The 20984-nt window shown below is 38.5% G+C and overlaps 2 protein-coding genes and 1 pseudogene across 5 annotated transcripts in view; 1 reads left to right on the top strand and 2 right to left on the bottom strand.

Moving 5' to 3' along the window:
• Window positions 1-20984, bottom strand: part of MED12L (mediator complex subunit 12L) — a 338115-nt gene that overhangs the window by 159060 nt on the left and 158071 nt on the right. The window lies entirely within an intron of this gene.
• P2RY14 (purinergic receptor P2Y14) overlaps window positions 1-20984 on the top strand; it is a 60074-nt gene that overhangs the window by 6391 nt on the left and 32699 nt on the right. The gene's annotated exons all lie outside the window — the stretch shown is intronic.
• LOC116480428 (protein SET-like) lies at window positions 2174-8252 on the bottom strand (annotated as a pseudogene).

The following is a 20984-nucleotide window of genomic DNA, read 5'->3' as shown; positions in this document are numbered from 1 at the left end:
AAATGATACACTGATAACTATGGGAATGATACACTGAGTAGAAAAACAACTTCAATTTATGTTTATTGGCCCAAAAACATGTCCTGTTTTATTTTTATCTTGACCTCTTGACTTGAGAAACCTTGACCCTATTTGAGAAATCTTCTCCCCAAGTCCTAAAAACATTTACCTCTTTGCATCTTCAAAACACAGCACCAACCATCTATTGTCCAGAAAGCCTTTTCTGTTTATCCTGCCTTTTCCTGCAAGCTCATGTGGTACACACTGTCACTTCTGCCCTCTTTCAAGCATACTATACCATTTACACACACATTACAATCTGCTCTGTGTATGCTCAACATCCGTATTGCTTCAAGAGCAAGTTTTGTGCCTTTGACTTTTTCCCCTAATTTATATTGGGGTATAAACCACATACAATAAATGAAAATTAGATTTTAAGTGTACAGTTCAATGAGGTTTGACACCATATAATCACCACCCCAATTAAGATAAATAGTATTTCCAACACAAAAATTTCATCATTCTCTTTTCTAGGCACAGCCATCTACATTCCTAATTTCTCTCATTAGAGCTTAGTTCTATCAGTATTAGAACTACACTGAAATGGAATCACAAGGTACATAGTCGTTTGTGTCTGACTTGTTTTGCTCAACATGTTATGAGATTTAACTTGTTTTGCTCAGCATGTTTTGAGATTTATCTATGTTGTTGGCCCGTATCATCCTCCGGATCACCACATGGTATTCTATGAGTATACCACAATTTGTTTACCCATTTTAATCTGTTGATAAGCATTTGGGTTGTTCCCAACTTTTGGCTATTGTGAAAAAAGTTGCTATGAATATTCTAATATAAGTCTTTCTATGGACATACACTTTTATTTCTCCTGGGTAAACACCTAGGATTGAACTTACTAGGTCACAAGGAAGCAACATGTTTAACTTGATAAGAAGTGACCCGTTATTCAAAGTAGATTTACTATTTTACACTATAACCAAAAATATACCAAAGTATCAATTATTCTATTTCCTCGTCAATTCTTAACATTGTCAAGTTTTTTTTCCATTCTAATGGGTGAAAGTACTACCTTATTGTTACTTTAATTTGTATTTCCCTGTTGACAAGTGAGGCTGAGAATCTTTTCATGTGCTCTTTGACCAAACAGCTTCCTTTGTGAATTATTTGTTCACGTCTTTTCAGCATTTTTTTAAGAAACTGAGTTTGTCTTTTTATTATAGAGTAACGAAAATTATTCAAATAGTCTGAGCCTTTAACAGAGATATTTTTGTGAATATTTACTCCCCAATCTATGGCTTGCCTTCACTTTCTTAACGGTGTCTACAAAAAAAACGAAAGTTTTAAATTTGGGGATTTTTTTTTTTTTTTTTTTTTGGTTTTTGGGTATGTGTACACATTTAGTTTTATTCTAACAAAGCAACTTGTACACTTTTAACATTTAAAACTAAGTGTCATCTTTCCTTTCCAGTGAAATAAAAAGAAAATTTTAAAATAGACAGGTACAAAAGTACAATAGAGAATGTGAATTCTAAATAATATCCTGCAGGTTCTGCGGATTGTCCCATCGAGTGGCAGGGCAAGAGTCATCATTAGGAGAAAACTTATTTTAAACGTGTCATGTTAAACTGCAAAGATGTCCATTAAACATCACAATTAAATATGCCAAAGGAAAAGCCATGTTGTCAAAATACACACTTAACCCACCCAAACATCTCAAACTCACCCTTTGCTGAACTTACATAGTCTCATTTTTTGTTTTTTCTTTTTTTAAACAAGTAGACAGATACATGTTGGCAAATGCTAACTATCCATATTCACATAGAGACACAGTGTTCTGAGCCTAATACACAGAGAAAGGAAGAAAAGCGCTAAAATTCTGTGCACTACTACACAGGGGCTTAGCACCATCCAACTTCCAGCAGAGCAAAGGGAGGTTTTTCTTTTTTCCCCAGAGAGTTCAGTAGTATTGAATCCATACAGTTTTCGTTCAGAAAAGAAGGGATAAAAATGAATTTGGAAAGGAAAGGGGTAGAGATCTTTTTCCCATTGTATTCTGCTCAAGTTATTTTCCCCCCAAATAAGTTGAGAACCATGGTGTAGAGAAAAAGAGACTTCAAGAACAAGGCAGCTGAGCCCAAGAAAAAACACACACACACACACACACACACACACACACACACACACACACACACACACACACACACGACAGCTTGCTCCCAGGAACTGGAGAAAATTTTTAAAAAGGAAGGTTGGAACCTATCAGTGTTCTATTTAGTCATTTTCTCCTTCATCCCCCTTTCTTTCCTCCATTTCATCATCATCATCTTCTTCTTCACCTTCATCCTTATCCCCTTTCTTTATCAATATCTTCCCATCCTTCTTCATCATTTATCTCCTTCCCTTTCTTCATCATCCATATTGAAAACCAAGTAGTACTGTAATGGATTTGGCCAAGTATTATCTTTGATGAACTCTCCTAACTCAACAACACCTGCATCAGAACGGTCAGTAAAGCAGGTAAAGAAGCTCTCTGGTTCTTCATGCTGCCTCTTCCTGATGACTTTCCTCTGCGTTTGACTGGAACGTTTTCATCATATCCTTTCCAGATTTGCATTTGATTTCAGTGGACTCTAAAAATAGATCACCACTCTCATTCAGATGAAATTCCTTGGAGATAACTTTATTTTCAAACTAAAGATTTTCATCAAAATAAAAATATTTCTATAACCTGATTTAATACCTCCAAATTCTGTCACTTCAACTCTTCAAATAATACAGTGCCTCTTTGTCTTCCTCCCCAAGTAATGTAGACACTTGTGGATGGCTGACAAATGCTGTTACCCAAAAATTTGAGATTCGGGCAATCAATTTTGACCTCTTCCAAAAAATGGTTGGCAGAATTTGTTATACTTCTGTTCTGCTTTCACAATCTCCCCACTGGCTTGTTCGTTAAGTCTCTGAATTTCTTTTTTTTTTTTTTTTGTGAGAGGGAGTTTCGCTCTTATTGCCCAGGCTGGAGTGCAATGGTGCGATCTCAGGTCACTGCAACCTCCACCTCCCAGGTTCTAGTGATTCTCCTGCCTCAGCCTCCCGAGCAGCTGGAATTACAGGCATGCACCACCACACCTGGCTAATTTTGTATTTTTAGTAGAGATGGGGTTTCTGCATGTTGGTCAGACTGGTCTCGAACTCCCAACCTCAGGTGATCCACCCGCCTCAGACTCCCAGAGTATAGGCGTGAGCCACTGCGCCCGGCCTGTATTTCCTTTTGTACGTCATCAACATATTCAATTGCTTCTTTCTGTTCTTTTTCTCCCTTCCTCGGCAAGCCCAGAGAGGCCAATGTCTCCTCCAGTCTCAGAGCAGGAAGTAGTCTTGGTTTTGGGGGTCACACTGCTAGGAAAGTTCAAGAACCAGACCACAATTCTTTCTCGTCAGGAAGACGCTCAGAAAACTTAATTTTTTTTGTTTTGTGGCTAAAAAATTTTGCATACTAAAAAACCAACTGAAGGTTGGGAAAGTATTTTACATTTTCCTCTAGAAGCTCTGTGGTCTTAGTTTTACCTTTAGGTCTATGATACATCTTAAATTGCTTCCTTGATTCCTCCATTTCATCTGTTAATAGCTCTCTGCAGAGAACAAGTGCTTTGTAAACACTGCTGACTCACTTATAAATGCCCCATAGGTTAGAAGAAATGTGTTTTCAAAGCTTACTAAAGGCTCTATGCTCAGCCTCAGTAACATTCTAGATTTTAAAAACCACTAATAGGAATGAACTCACAAATTAGACAAAATGGAGAAACCTGGAAGCTTCCATTTAGAACTCATGTTATGGTCCCGCCCTAGGACATGCCTTGACTAGTGCAGGAATGAATAATCCAGTTTCATTTCTGTACAAATAGCAGTTTAACTCAGCACAGAAAATGGAGAGCAGTAGGCTCACCATATTTTCTTCCTTTTTGTATATATGTTAGAAAATTACCACGTCATTAGCACAGACTGAATTCTTTTTAATGAATTAGGGAATAAAACAGTAATTCACAGCAGCTCTGTTGAAAACTGACTTATATATATAAGTAATAAATGTTACAAGATACTACTCTCAAGAGACATTTTCTATAGCCTAAAACACTGGCATTATTTTATAGGATTTAGGTAGCTTTAAAAAGTGTTTTACTAATGCTTTGTATTGAAAACATGTAAACTCAAAACATAGAAAGAACTATTCCTACTGTTTAAAGACTACCACCCAATGCACCCAATGCAGAGTAAAACAGAGCATTTCCAGCTATTTCCTTGAGGCTTTACTAAGAACGCATAAGACTGAAAAGAGCAAAAATTACCCTTGTCCATTTTACTGGCATTTGGAGAAATTCATAAATTAGGATAACAGCGCATTTCATAAGTACTAAGCAATTGATAAAATACTCTACGTACAAAGAAATTTTAAAAAGCTATTCTCAAATACTATATTTTGACAGCTGTTTCCTTGACATTATTCAGCCAAAACACGCTCCATGTTTAGCAAGGTTCCTTTCTTATTACTCTGCCTTAGTGCCTAAGTTTCTACACCACAATTAGGCAATTCTTTTTAACGAATTAGGCCATAAAACAGTAATTCACAGCAGCTCTGTTGAAAACTGACATATATATATAAGTAATACGTGTTACAAGATATTACTCTCAAGAGACATTTTCTATAGCCTAAAACACTGGCATTATTTTATAGGATTCAGGTGGCTTTAAAAAAAATGTTTTAAATTCATAAGAAAACTATTTACTTCTAAGCAAGGACGGAGGCTCTCATTTGTAGCTTGCACTTTTCTGTTTTTAACAATTACCCAGATTCACAAGCTAACATTTCAGGGATAATCAATAGTGGCTTAGAATTTTGGGTGAAAAAAGAGAAAGTATCATATAACCTTGATATTGTTTCTTTCTAAAGAGAAAAGGGGATTTGTGATTAGCTACTTAAATTTGATTATGTTATACACTTAAATTCCTTTTCTCATGAAGTATTTCAATGACTACCATTTCCTTATTAGCACTTCATTATTGTTATGCCTTTCTAAATGACAATGTACAATCCTTTTCACAGCCAAAGGTCACAAAGAATAAAGAAAGCAAAAACCTCCCAGTAAGGAATACTGTCATAAGTCACATCTTCCATGAAGTGTTTAGTTAATAGTTCCTGTAACAGTCAAAATAAACTTCACTTCAAGAATGTAAGGAGTTCTAACATGCAAGAAATGCACTCTAGAATGAGCTGCCCAGACAATTTTAAATTAGGAAAAAGTCTTATGTACTTTACCGTATAGATGTAATTTGTCAACATTATGTATAAAGTAAATCCAAACATCTCATAAAATCCATTTTAAACCATACTGAAAACACTCCAGGACAGACTGGATTGACTTCATGTGAAGGTGGGGGTTTATAAAAGTTACAGAATCCTACAATATACTGGGCATGACAGCATACCAATTCCTTCCCAGGAGGAAGTTTTCCCTTCGTAGGACATCTACAGCACTTTTTTGCTCTGACTTTAGCCTTTCTTCTTACCAGGCAGCTAACTATTTCCTGCATGTATGCTTTATTTTTCCCCGTGCCAAGCCACCAAGTCCCAAAGCTTTCCTCCCATGGCTGGAGTTCCTTTCCACTGATACATTCATATCACTTGCTCATCCACTCCTTCATTTACTTAAAATCTTCAAGGTACTAGAATGGGAAAGAATGTTCAAGGAAAATAAGACAGCAACCCCCATCTCTTATATAGCTAACGCTAAGGTGGAAGTCAAAATTGAAATGAGATTTTTAAAAAGGACTGCACTATTATACAACTGCTTCTGTAAAAATATAATTTTAAAAATGTCTAGAGTCTAGGCAACCTGTGTTTAATGTTAAATTCGTTCACTCAACAATAAACTGCTTTCTACCTGGACGGTACTGTAAATGTGATCCTAAAAGTCTCTTCTGTTTGAGATTACCAGATACATGCAGTGATAGGGTTCAAATATTTCACAAATTTGTTAACATTTTGGCTTTGATAAGTTCATGTCCTCATTTTAATAGAAGATGTTGAATACGTTGGAAATTGAGGTCATGAAGGGAAATCTACTTATTTAACAGAAATCAGATGAGCCTTCCTCAAATGCACAGAGGCAGGACCATCATTAGCATAAAGTTGCCGTAACAATGTTGTGCTGCAAACAAAAGCACTAAGGAGAAAGGGGAACTGAAAGGGGAAAGATGGCAGCAAACCCAAGGGCACCTGTGCACACTGCCAAGTCGAATCTAGGTCAGTAGCTCAGGAACTCTTGTAACTGAGTAACTTGAAGGCACAGACAACAATTAAATGCCTCTTTGAACCAGAACCAGTCAGACTTGCCCAGCACTGATGCCCTTTGCCTGCCATCTTCAATTCTAAGGGCCACAAGACCCTGTTCCAAGCCCTTCCATGATTCCCTGAAAAGGACCAAGAGACCCTTCCAATTTCATAGGTGTTCTGACTTTAATTTGCAGGGAGAAATTTTTTTATACAAACACAATCTTACCAATATATAAGACAGAACCGGAAATACTATACTCTTGGTGAGGCTGAGATGGGGACACCATCCGTCTCCCTGGAACCCCTAGAAGGCCTATGAGGACTGCCAGAAGCCAGCCAAAAAACATTTTAAAACCTACTCAGATTCCTCCGTATAAAAAGGAATATTCTTATGATGAGCCTGCTGTATACTGCCTATTTTCTTAGGGAGAAACCCTGAATATACTGAAAATCTGTCATCAGTGATTTGAGAGGAGATGGGGGGGATGATGGCAGTGACTGGCAAGTAGGCAGTTGAGATGAGAATAAAGACTCCAAAAGGCTCTCATGGTGTAAGACACAAATATAAGAGTAAGGAAGCAGAAGATAATGATACTCAAAAAAGAGAAATCAGTCTGTGAAACTTCTGCTTTTTAAAAAATTCTCAGAAATTCCACGTCTGTGTTGGGAAGAATAAACTGAACAGGTTCATTTCCCTGATCTTTTTAACTTTAAAAGCTAAAAGATTTACTCAGTTTCCATGATGACTATTTAAAGTCTCAAAATAGAGCATTGTACATTATATTCTGCGAGTAGCTCCCCTTTATTCCTTCATTAGCTCAACCATTATTAACTGAATACTTCCACTGTGCCAGATACTGCTCTAGGTGCTGGTGACACACAGCATACTAAGTGGTTCTGCACTGAAGAATAATCTAGCAGGCTGGAGGCAGGACACAATGGGGAGTTCTGGAAAATAGGGTGAGAGGAAGAAATCATCATGAAGATGAGAGATCAGAACAGAAATAAGGGAGACAAAGAGGGAGAAAGAGCAAATGGAGAAGATGGGTGTGCTATCTTTGAAGTGGAGGAGCAAGAGCAAGAAGGCCAGTGTGGCTACAAGAGAAGGGCAAGGCAGTGGCCACAGGAGGTACAGTCAAGGAACCAGGCAGGGCCAGTTGGTCATGTAGAGCCATGCAGGCCATGATCAAACTCTGGATGTTTTCTAAGCGTGATGAGACCACACACACACATACACACACACACACTGGGTGGGTCTGAGCAAGGGAGTAGCAAGACTCAATTTGTTTTTACAGCTCCTTCTTGCAGCTGGCTGGGGTAGGGGGCACAGGCAGGGAGGTCACAGGAGGCTCCTGCTCCCAGCATTGATTATGACAGAGCAGTTTTTAATACACAAATTAAACTGCAATTTGAGGGAAACAATTTCAGGGGAAAGAAACCCCATCAACTATAAATGAGAAAACTCTCCATACTGGTTATGGTTATCTTAGAGATGTGCGCTTTACATAATCATAAACCAACTAATGAGCTCAGGTTTGAATTTCTGAGATAGGCCATAAGGCATTTTCAATAAAAGCTCTTAAGCAGTTTCTTCTTTCCTACCTGACAAAATACACTCCTATTGCCCTCGTGAGAAGAGTTCAGTTCTTCCATTTAGAAGATGGCATGTCCAATAATTACTTAATTTTATGCTAAGTGAGCACAAACTCTTTTTGATGTCACAGCAAACAAGTGCTTACAAAATAATGAAATCAATTACAGCAGTTGTACTGAAGACCAATCTCAAAACCCAACCTTCAAAGATTTTAGGGGAATGTGGAGGGAACAAGGAAATACAAGTACAGAGATCTTTAAACGGTGAACAATGAAATAACCCAAATGTCCAGTAACAGAAAAATGGTTATGATTCTTTTCTTCAGTGAAATGAAGTGGAACTACTCAAAAGAAAAAGGCAGAACTTCAAAAACTGAAATGGAAAAGTCACCATGATATACTGCTAAGTGGGTAGGGGAGAGGGAAGGAGTGGTGGTAAGAGATCTCAGCCTCTGTCCATCATTATCTGCCTTTCTACAATTTCTAACATTAACTGAAGGCTGTGCCACACTTTACCCTGCACTGACTTCAACACTGCTTTGTATTGTCTCACTGAATTCTTACCACAACCCTATGGCGTAAAGAGAATTATTACCATTTAACAGATGAGTTAGGTATTTTACCAAGAGTCACAGAGCTGATAAGTGGGGGGGGGTGGTACGTGAATCCAGGAATTCCAACCCTGTAGCCTGCATTCTTAACCTCTATATTACATTAATCTCTTAGAGATGAGTCCTTATTCACTGAACATATTAAATCAATTTGTTCTTGGATTGTTTCTTTCAAATAACACTTAAAAAATTTTAAACTTCCATTTGATGTTCTGGGAAATAATTTCAAGGAAAATTAAATTAACGATAAAACACGCAAAGCTCATGACATTTTGGAAAGTTGATATGACCCAAGTTGGCATTAAACTCAAAATCAAAGAACAAAACAACTTTACAAACGTTATTTAAAGGCTCAGTGACTGACGATAATTCTGTCAGCCTTCACTATGATAGCAAATTGTGAACACCACATTTGTACATTTCCTTCTGGTTCCACATGTTTGTAATAATGCAATGTTATCCAGTTTAACATGAAACAGATGCTCATAAGTTTAAGACACTCTGGGGAGGTCCACTCAGCCGGCATTATTTCAGCAGTTTCACGTGCTGATGACAAAGGACTGAAAGACAGCTGAAGGTGAGGCTGGTTAGCCAAATCACTAAAGGGTGCTGGGCCATCCTAAAAGCACAGAGCCTGTGCACACTCCTCAGCTGTTGATCCATCTCTGCACCCACTTCGCCCATGCGACATGTCCTAATTCTCACTCGTCAACCCCATGTACTCCTACATGGGTCTCTTCCCCAATGCCACCCCACGCAACAGTCATTCATTGCAGTGTTTTCTCTTCCTCCTAAAGACCAGCAGAGGGTACATATTTAAGATGCCCTAGAGAACTATGGTTTCCCCGCCTCAGCTCAAATCCTTACCAGCTACGTGTCTCCAGGCAAAATGCTTAACCTCACCAAGCCTCACTGCCCTCTATCATTCAACTGAGGAGACATTAACAGGACTTACTTTATATAGAAGCTATCGGGTTTTAATGAGTTAATATAAATAAGGAATTTAGAACAGTATCTGGCATACAATAAAAACTCAGTAAGTCTTAGGTATTATTATTATTCCTGTTATTTTCCTAGTGCATTTTACCATTTGCAACAAAATAACAGGTTACCCAAGAATAAATCTGTCAGTGATTTTAATTTTCTGCTTTCTATTTTTCTGTATTTTCTAATGTATCTACATTGCCCATGCATCCCTTAGCAAATTTAAAAAACACATAAACAAACTAAGCTTTTAACATAGGCTTCACCAAATTTCCTCCACAGTGGCTGGCACAGGGACCTCCAAAAGGCTCAACTATGTAAAGTCTATGGCTGAGCAAGCAGGCACCCACTGTTGCCAGCCAGGTGTCAGGGCCACCCCATAGGTACCATGTTTACATTCACCACAGGGCCCAGCATTAATGTCTGGAGATACCTCAGTGTGCAAATTCTTCCAACAAAAAGTTGGGGGCAAATCACAGTCCAGGGCTACTCATGCTACTGGAGATGAACAATAATCAAATTCTCAAATCCAAACTATCACTAGTGTGACTTAAAATCTAATACTTCTAATGGGATACATCTTGAAACCAAAATGTTTCCTTTATAACAGGGGACTTAATCAGGAGAGTTCATGAATTCCCTGCTAGTGCATAAAATATGTCTGTACATTTTTCTAGCTATCTAACTTTCATCAAATTCTGAAAGGTATTCATAACCCAAAGCTACTAAAAAATTGTTGTTTTAACAGTGATTCTCAAACTTTAACATGTTTGTTAAAACATCTACCCCTTCAGCTGAGTGCAGTGGCACATACCTGTAATCCTAGCACATTGGGAGGCCGAGGCGGGTGAATCACTTGAGGTCAGGAGTTCAAGACCAGCCTGGCCAACATGGTGAAACCCCGTCTCTACTAAAAATACAAAAAAATTAGCCAGGCATGGTGACGAACGCCTGTATTCCCAGCTACTTGGGAGGCTGAGGCACAAGAATATCTTGAACTCAGGAGGTGGAGGTTATAGTGCGCCAAGATCACACCACTGCACTGCGGCCTGGATGACACAGCAAGACTCTGTCTCAAAACACACCAAAACAAAACAAAAAAACACCATCTACCACTGGACCCCTCCCCAGAGGCTGAGTTTCAGGAATGGAGGTGTCTGGGAGTCTTGGGTAACTTGCATTTCCAGCAAGTTCTCAGGTAATGCTGATCCAGGCCCAGGAACCACACTTTGAGAACCACCAGCTTAAGGAGTCATGTGGGCATTTTTACTTTATTCTGAAGATAAGCAACCAACCTCTCTAACAGAAGTAATGTATGAAAACTAATGGCTGTTTCTCCATTACTTACCCATGAATTACCTAGCAAGCCATGGCCACCATCCCTCCTACCCTCCACAATTCTAAGTAGGCTACACTTGACTATCAGTTCAGTCCTGCAAATATTTATCATATTCCTTATATCCTATTAGATTAGAAACTAGCTTTGATATTAGGATAAAACAGTGGCTGTGAATGTATCTCCACCTCTGCCTTTTGGGGTTTTTTTTGGTCTCTCCATCATTTGTTCATGCAAAATACCTCTCTAATCTGTCTCATTCATGGGCATTTCCAAAAGAGAATGGGGACGAGTATAATTTAGTTTATAAAATTGCACCCTCTCTTATTTCAGAATTAAATGCATAAATAAACATGGCCCTGAAGATCAAGATGCTTCCCCTCCAAAAACAAAAGCCGATGACATCCCATTGTTAAACATACAGGGATCCTCAGGCCATGCTTGCCCTGCAACACACAGAACCAAAGACACCATACACATCCACACCATCAAAGAAATCAGTCTGGGGAGATGGAAACTGGAAGGCCAGAAAAATGGATGTGACGCCATCAAGATAAAGATAAATGTTGACTTTACTAGAGATGCCTCAGCTTTAAGTATAATTTAATCTAAGTACAACTAAGGCAGGAACAGTATTCTGAAGAGAAAAAAAAGATTACAGTTACTTACAAGAATAAATACAGTTATTTACCTTTTAAAGACTAGGTCCAAATACCTACAAACCTCAGAAAAGTGATCACTGGGAAACAAAGCCGGTCAGCATTGAGCTGTGCTTATGTAAAATGTCATTAAAAACCAGCTTTAGGGCCAGGCGCAGTGGTTCAGGTCTATAATTCCAGCACGTTGGCAGACTGTGGCAGGAGGATCACTTGAGTTCAGAAGTTCAAGACCAACCAGGGCAACATGGTGAGACCCCTATCTCTATGAAAAATTTAAAAATTAGCTGGACACAGCGGTATGCGCCTGTAGTCCCAGCTACTTGGGAGGCTAATATGGGAGGACTGCTTAAACCCAGGAGTTTAAGGCTGCAGTCAGCCACTATCATGCCACCTCACTCCAGCCTGGACAACAGAGCAAGACCCTGTCTCAAAAAACAAACAACAACAACAAAAACTGGCTTTTAAAAGATATTAGTAGACCTAAATTAAGAAGCAAATGAGAGGTTAACATAAGTTCATAATGCAGTTTGGCTATATCAATTCTCAACAGAGCCCATACAATTTCATTAGGCTAGATAAGGTGACGTTGCAGCTATTTTTAAACACCACGTCCATTAAGTTTACTAGCCCTCATTCTTTCCACAACTGAAACACACTCATGATCTGCTACCCTAACCCCACCAATGGTGTCCCCAGTCCCACCCATCACCATATCCCCAGCAGTGAGCTGAATGCTGTGGTTGACAAAAACAAAACAGAAAATAACCCGAGCTCCCCACTTCAAAGTGCCTACAAATCTTTTATGTATCACATGAAAAAAATATTTATCACATACCAAAAAGGGATTGGTTTCCAAACTTAGAATTAAAATACAAGGATTACAGAGAGGACAGAACAGGATGAACTAACACAGTCAGAGACGTCATGAAGGAATCAGCTTTAAAACAGAATAAACAGAGTGGAAAAAGAATGCACTAGGGCAAGAACTATAAACCAGGACTCTAAACTTTTGTTTGGAAATGCTATGAGCTCTTTTAAGTGGAAGAATTCTCCGAAAGATTAACACAGAGTATTTATACACAGTAGAAGTTCAATAAATTTGCACATAGTAGCATTCACTACAAAGAGAGACAAAGTAAAACCTACCTATCTTGAGGCTCATTTTAAGATGTTTATGAAGACTTGAGCTTGCAAAAAATTTTTAGTATTTGAAAATTGTATTTTCATTATCCAGTGTCTACTTATTCTTAAGGTGAACACATACCCCAGTTTGCCTGAGACAGACCCAGTTCACTCCTGCTGTCCCCACGTAATTAAGTCCTCTTTTCATTCTCAGAAGTGTCCAGGTTGACTAATAAGTTAGAAGACCACCCTATCCAAATCAGTACTGGTTAAGCATTTGGTGAATAAAATCTCACTGGAAGTATTTCCTAGGGCTCTGTACCTCAGATCAGAAAATTCCTCCTTAAATCTTAAAGGCTTTAAGAAAAATATAGCATAGTTCAAAAGGAGTGCCTATTTCTGAAGGAAAGCCAGAGGTTGATAGCACCTCACAGAAACCATTGTTCTCAGAGAGTTGTGTGGCCGTAATCCTACAGCAGGATAACTAATCAAACACAAAGAGCTGAAATATGCAGAGGCACCACCTTAGGTGAGCCTTTCAGTCCATGTGTTAAAAAAGGGTTCTCCTTGGCCGGGCGCGGTGGCTCACGCTTGTAATCCCAGCACTTTGGGAGGCCGAGGCGGGCGGATCATGAGGTCAGGAGATCGAGACCACGGTGAAACCCCGTCTCTACTAAAAGTACAAAAAAATTAGCCGGGCGTGGTGGCGGGCGCCTGTAGTCCCAGCTACTCGGAGAGGCTGAGGCAGGAGAATGGTGTGAACCCGGGAGGCAGAGCTTGCAGCGAGCCGAGATCGCGCCACTGCACTCCAGCCTGGGTGAGAGAGCGAGACTCCGTCTCAAAAAAAAAAAAAAAAAAAGGTTCTCCTTATTCCAGTATATTTAAAGTATGTCATTTCCCAAATGCTTTTAAAAATTAAATTTGATCGATTGCTAATAGTAAATACATATATATTACATATGTGTGTGTAGCACCACTTAACAGCACCATTTCACAGGTGGCAAAGGCAAAGCCTGCAGAAGCTAACAGCACACACACACCTGAATCCACAGCTCCTGTCCACAAAGCCTCCTCTACCTTAGAGTAGGCAAAGACCTGACCCTAAAGGACTTTTTTTTTTGAGACAGAATCTTGCTCTGTCGCCCAGGCTGGAGTGCAGTGGCATGATCTCAGCTCACCGCAACCTCCACCTCCCAAGTTCAAGCAATTCTCCTGCCTCAGCTTCCCAAGCAGCTGGGACTACAGGCATGCACCACCACACCTGGCTAACTTTTTGTATTTTTAGTAGAGATGGAGTTTCACCATGTTGATCAGGCTGGACTCTTTTTAAAAAGCCCAAGGATGTTTATTTGTTGAGGCTAGATCTAAAGTGAACAAAGGTAGAAAAGGAAAATCTCCAAGTTCCTCAGGATGTACCACAACCCTAGAAATTTAGCAGTCATTCGAAAAATCAGCTAAGAATGTGAAAATTCTCATTGTTCTGTTGCAAGGCATACCCTGGAATTTAACCCAGGGCCAGCCTCAGATAGCATTTCATGAATCAGTCTTTTCATTTTATTCTTCAAGAAAATAACAGAAAATTTTCTTCACCTGGTTTATACACAATGACCACATTAGAAAGTACTAAAAATTATTTTGTCAGCAACAAGCCAACAAACAGAATTACAGAAAGTGGGAAGAACTAGTGAAATTATATTAGAAAGCAACAATTGTGAGGGTCCAGAGTACTTGATTATGCCCGAGCTAGTTCCCATCTAGCTTCCAGATCTTTCTAATCCATCTCAGAGTGGCCTCATACCATATCAGAACTCCCACTTTGGGCCTCTGGAAGAAAATGAATCCCAGGAGTTTGCCTGTAAATGCCTTGGAGCACCTCAGGGACCCACAGATTGGAATGGTATAGATACTGGGCCTGCACCTTCACTAATCAGGAATATCAAAAATAAATACAGCTTTATGCCAGAAAAATTGAACTTGTGGCCAAAACAAATTGTTTCTTATGTTATCTATTTACAAAGTGCCTAAAAGAAGCTAGAGAGGGAAGGTGGGGAAAGAAGCAGCAAATATTAATTGCCATTCAAAGGCTGTAGTAGGGAGAAAGGAGGAGGAACTTGGAATATAAAAATTTGTGTGAATCTCATCTAAGTCAAGTGATCCACATGACACTTGAACAAAAGGTGGTCTAAAATGTACGCCAGAGGAAAATTGTTGTGAGATATAGCTCCATAAATACCATGTTTAAACTGAATTTCAAAAGCATGTTTTCTCCAAGCAATCATCTTTTAAAGATGGTATGAAGGCCCACACAATGCAAATCTTGAAGCTCCTTTCAGTTCTCCATATACGAAATAATACTGATGACAGACAATATTTATTTTTCTCTTCTATGTGCCAGGCATACAGAACAATATTGCTAACAGTATTCTGAAGTAGATATTACAATCACTTTTGTACAGATTCTCCTAACAATGAGGGTGCTGAAGCACAGAGAGGTTAAGTAATGTGCCCCATGACACACAGCTAATGTGTAACTCAGCCAGTATTCTGGAGACAATGCTCTTAATCATTCAGATATATTGTTTCTCACATAAAAAATTTAAAAAACAGGACTACAGGTCAACAAATGTTTCAACTGTCTAAGAGATTAATATGTGATGGAAAGGTTCTGAAAATATTCAAACTACAACATGCCAACTGGCATACAGTAAACTGAGAATTAAATTGAAGTTGAAGAATAAATGGTACAGAGAAAGAAACTACAAAAAGATGCTTTCCAGGCGAAGTCCCTTCAAAATCATTCCAAATGGTTCTAGAAAACTTAACAGCTCGAAAATGTCTAAAATCTCTCATAAGCATTTCTTTTTAAAACTACACCATTTCTTGTATCTCAGAAGCAGCTGTATCATGTGCTGCTTTTCTGTTGTTTTCAAATCTATGTGCTTCTAATACAGGGTTAAGTATCCTAACTCCCGGCAAATCATACATACTTCGTATGTGGAAATGATAAGTGATATTTGATTTGGCAAATGGCAAGAGATTATTTAGCAAATTCAAACATTATTTTCCCCATGACCCATTTAAAAAAAAAAAAAAAAACCTGCCATTTCCCACCAAGAAAAAAAAGAATAGATTAACAACCAGTCAGGTGAATTAACAAAATATTAACAAAATGCTCTGCTTGTATGAGTTTTTGTTCTCCTTACCTAAGAAAAATAAATGTTTCCTGCCTTTACTATTATTTAGCATCTCTTAGATCTTAAAATAAGAGAAACTCATCTTTAGTGTAATAAGCTTTTGTCTTTCCTGTAGGGCAGCAGTCTGTTGTGATTTCTGGCAATGGAGAGGTACTTTAGGACCACATGTTTTGCCTACATTAGGAAAAAAAATAGCAAAACCCTAATTTCTGTGGTTGACAAGAGGGAAGAAAGATGGAGCCATCCTCATTCGCACTCCCTGTGGAGACACGGTGGGACTGGCAATGGGGGCCAAGGGAAAGACCACCGGCTCTGATTGATCCTGGATGCGTCTCCATCCCTTCCTCACTGAGACCACAGAGTAAAGCACAGATGAGAATATCTCCTATTACCTTAGGCATGTTGAGGCAAAAATGTAAAGCTCCGAGAAGCACTCCATCATGTGTACCCATCCTTAATAGTTTGAGTTTACCAGGTACTGCATATGAGATCTTATTTCCTCTTGTATTATATTTATAATTTGAAAATACTTTCCGTGGGTTATGTACAGCTATGTATCTAAAAGAGCCTTCCTAAAACCACAGTGGCTGGCTCAAAGACCTACTCAAATTTGGCTCTTTCCATAACAATTAACATTCATTAAAAACACAAAGCATAGCACTGTATTTCTATCTAGCATATGTTGAACAATGCAGTTTTGAAAGCATTGTAAAGGAACAATTAGCCTGTCATAGTAAAAAGAGACCCTACCATTTACTGACCTTAGAGCTAGGCATTATAGTAAGAAAATATACCTTATGTGATTTAAACTTTCCAACAACTTTAATAGTGCAGGTAGTACTAGACTCTTTTTGCAGATGGGGAAACAGATTGAGAGAGATTACATAACTAGCCCGAGGTCTCCTGGTTTATAAGAGGCAGTGCTGCTGGCTTTTATATCCAAATTTAACTCCATATGCCACGTTATGTAGCATTAACTGCAAAGAATCACAATTAATCTAATCCTGACTTTGTCTCTATGCTGGAGTAAACAAGTTCGCTGTATTTTTTCTTCATTTGTCCTGGATAAAACACTAGCTTAAGATGGCCAAAGGTTTCATCTCAGGGACCAGTTTTGACAAGACTTTCTAATCTCCACCATAGAAGGGAAGCTGCAGGAAAAAAGGCATGTGTTCAGTTAGAGATGTCTGAAAAGGCCCATAGCAGCACAGACCCTCCTCCCCAGCCATGGCAGAACCACAGCTGGTGGGCATTTATACCCAAACCACCTGTCCACATCCCCGGCCCCCTCCCCCTGGCCTTTCCTGCTGGGCAATTTAACTGCTGTAGACTTTCCGTCTACTCTACTGGATGCTCATTATCTAGAAACTCCCTCCCCCAACTTTTGAACTATGGCAAAAGCTAAGGTAGATATTTAAGTCACACTGCATGTCACATATGAAGGGTACCCATTAGTATAAATCCCAAAACAGCATTTTTACAAAAAATGGAAGTCCCTGTATCCCTCTCACATCCCGTTATTTGGCTGATAGTTCTATCCTCAGATTGCTCCTTCTTACATGAAATTGGTCTCCCAACAGTTTCATCAATTCCATAAGCCAATCCTCAGACTCCTATTTGTGACTCGAAAGTTCCTATCTTTTAAGTGCTTCTCTACATTTTTAAATGAATACAAGCAAAGGCCTTGCTTATTATAATACTATATTTATATTGTTAAGTATAATAGAAAGTTTCCGGGAAAACTACAGAAAAAAAGAGCAGCAAGGCAAAGTATCAGAATCTGACTTAGACTTTTGGTAGCAGACAAGTCTCAACTATCCTGACAAGAATGAAAAACACAGTTTTGGAAGTGTGTATATATATCATGTATGTGACATTTATAAGACAGCAATAATTGCAACCTGCCAAAAGCAAAATGCCTAAAACTGGTAAGCTAGAAGGTCTCTCCAGTGAAATGTAACACAAAGTTATTAACAACAAGCACATTTGTCAACACAAATCTCCTCCGCCTGTTGAGCTGTAATGCTAAGAAGCATCTATGCTGCAAAAGTTTTATCATATACATAAACATGCACTTGGACTTCACATTTCTCTCTAAATGCAGCTATTCACAAAAGTACTTTTAAGCTTACACATACAGGTATAGCTAAGAACTAGATTAAATACAGTTTGGTTCAAGTTATAATACTAAAATAATAAGAGTTAACATTTATATAGCATGTTTACATATCTCAACTAATTATAAATGGGAAAACAGGCAGGCAGAACCCAGAGGGAAGCCTGCCCTCATTAGACCAAGACAGCAAGGTTTCCCCTGATCACGAGATGAAATTAGGGAGTTGCAACCCTTCAAACGTAAATGTTAAGCCCCTGCTATAAATAATACTCATATAGCTCTAAGTTATGTGAATGAAAGATGCTGATTTATCCAATAATTGTAGACATAATTATCTAGGTAAAGGGAAATGTGCACGGTGAGCTAAATCCTCATCTTCCACACAAGGAAGTCAACAGACACTATCAAAAGCCAAGAACCTCCAGTTACATAAGAAATACAGGCACTAATACCTAAAAATAGCTAAAAGGAAAAAGAGGTGGCTGAAAGGAAATAGCTAAAAGGAAAAAGAGGTGGCTACCAGGGCATAAGAAAAGGGTATGGACTTCTATTTTTTTCATTATACGTTTTTTTAAATTGTTTCTTAAAGTACACAAATGCATAACTTTGATAAATCTTAAAAGTTTAGATTAAGAAAAAAAAACAAGAAAAAAATCAAAACAAAAAGAAGGTATATCAAATGTATCCATTTCTTGGACTAGAAGAGAAGAAAAAAAAAGTAGTGGAGGTCCTCACTGATTAAATTAAATCACCTTCTTGGATATGAAAGACCGTTTTCCATGGAGCTAAGTCTTAGGAGTCAGGTGTCCATGGATTGCTCTCGGCAAAAGGATGATGTTTCAAGCCCAGAAAGTCATCCTGGACAGCCTGGCAATATGGACGAGAGAGGCTGCAAAAAAGTCACCTGCCCCACCCCATTCCCCAGACAAGCCAAATGATTCCATGAATGAGACTGGGGCAACATCAGCAAAATACCCACCCACCCCCCTTGCAAAAAAAGAAAAAATCAGAAGACACAGCCATCATCATCTGTGATACAGTACAAAGCCTGAGGGGTGGCCTAAGTAGAATTAAATTAAGCACTATAGGAATTCAGAAAGAGGAAAACCATTCATTCTCAGTAAGAACATAAAGGAAAGCTCCACAAAAAAGTTGAAATTTAAAAGGGCCCATGCCAGGCTTAGGAAACAACCCAACAAAGGCGAGAGGAGGGAGAACAGATAGTGTGTTTGGAAATGAACATGATCTAAGCCATATTAAAATGTGTATCTTATGCTGCTGTTGCTCCACTCTAAACTGGAGTGAGGGGTAAGAGTGGAAGGCCCCAGTGGTTTCCGGCACAGTGCAAAACTTGAGTGCAGTATACGTGCCTCTCAATTAACTCATTTATAGGAATATACTTTCCATATTCAAGTTGGCTTTTCTCAGAACAGGCTCTTAAATCCTAGACACTGACATTTATATCACTATACAGGGTGCCTGTCATGACCCCAGATCTCCAGAAGTCCTTAGCTGCATGCTAGTGGATTCTGTCAATACATTTTCTTTACAATTTCCCAAGAGTGTTGAACTCAAAAGAAAGGGACTTCAGTTTAAGGCAACATAATTTCTCCCTTTAGCTCACAACATGTAATATTTATTTTAAGGGCAAGTTCCCTTAAAATAAATATTCCCCTAAATGTATACACATTCCTTATGTCATTTTAATGTAGTACATGCTCCTTTTAACACTACAGTCACTGTTTTAAATCAATAAAATAGGACCAGGTTTGATCCACACAACCCCAAGTACGAGTTTTGGTTAAAATACACACATTTTACTCAAGGTTTTCTAGATAAGTTCTAGCAGTTAGTAGATTACATACGAACAAACCTACTCCTGCATAGCAAACTGAATATGTACAAAAGACAGTCTATTTGTATGCATCATAAGCCTTCAAAAATAAAAATGAACATATTAACTTTTACTTTTTTACTTTCACTCTGGCCTTTATGAACAGGTTTAGAAGTACCATTTATGAAACACAAGTATAAGTAAAACTTGAAAGAGAAAATTAAGGAAGCAACACATCTTTACTTTTATATTCCTTTAATTAAATGAATAAAAATGTCAGGTGCCAAAGATGCAAAATTAAGACACTGACCTGGCTCTCAACAGCTCACACAATCTAGTTGGGAGAAACAACTGGCAGACAATTAAAAATCAGTATTTATGCCAGAGATTGCAATTATTTTCTGTGAAAAATCAGACCTTAGCGATGACCTTGAGCAACAGGATATGAATAACTCCCATGAGCTTAGCGTTCCAATAATGGAACACTAGGCATAAACAAGTTAAGCACTACTCCTGGTTGTACCTCCCACAGTATTTAATACAGAAGGTTACTAATAAATTATTAGTTGGTTGACTGGATAAAGAGATGGCTAGAAAGATGAATGAATGGAGATATTAATAGTACTTTTTGGTAACAGAGGAAGGTGAGTTTATCCTGCATAGGGAGGGAGGGGATGGGTGGTCCAGGAATAACCTCTCATAGGAAAGGGTGGGCCAACTGCATCTGAAAGTAGTATGTTTCCACAGGGATGATAAACACACAGGTTGAACAGAACTCAGACAAATTTATTAGACAGTTATTTAATAATTTCAAGGTATGTTAAAAGAATCACAAAATCTGTGACTTCAAAGCTATTTTTACTTAGGATGAGGGTAAACATTTAATTTTTAAGGTGATTCCATGTACATAAATATCAGATATAAACAGATCAGGTGGCATGTGGATATAATAAAGACTGAGAAGCAAGTACACAAATAGCTGAAATTTTTAAAAATGCAATTCAAATTCAGAATAAGCCAGGTGAAAGGAGAAGAGAAATTATTCCAGAGAGCTATTCTAGGCAGAGAAAAGATCTTAAGCCCAAGCAAGGGGGCAAGAACCACAGATATTCACAGTGTTCAAACAATTGAGTGTTACTGTGATATACAGACCAAGGCAAATAGTGGCGGAAGAAGAGGTGTCAAATCA

The sequence above is a fragment of the Hylobates moloch genome, unplaced genomic scaffold (assembly GCF_009828535.3).
Source record: "Hylobates moloch isolate HMO894 unplaced genomic scaffold, HMol_V3 SCAFFOLD_13, whole genome shotgun sequence".
NCBI classification, from domain to species: Eukaryota; Metazoa; Chordata; class Mammalia; order Primates; family Hylobatidae; genus Hylobates; species Hylobates moloch.
The sequence above is the reverse complement of the archived record's forward strand: the minus strand, read 5'-3'. Positions and strand labels throughout refer to the sequence as shown.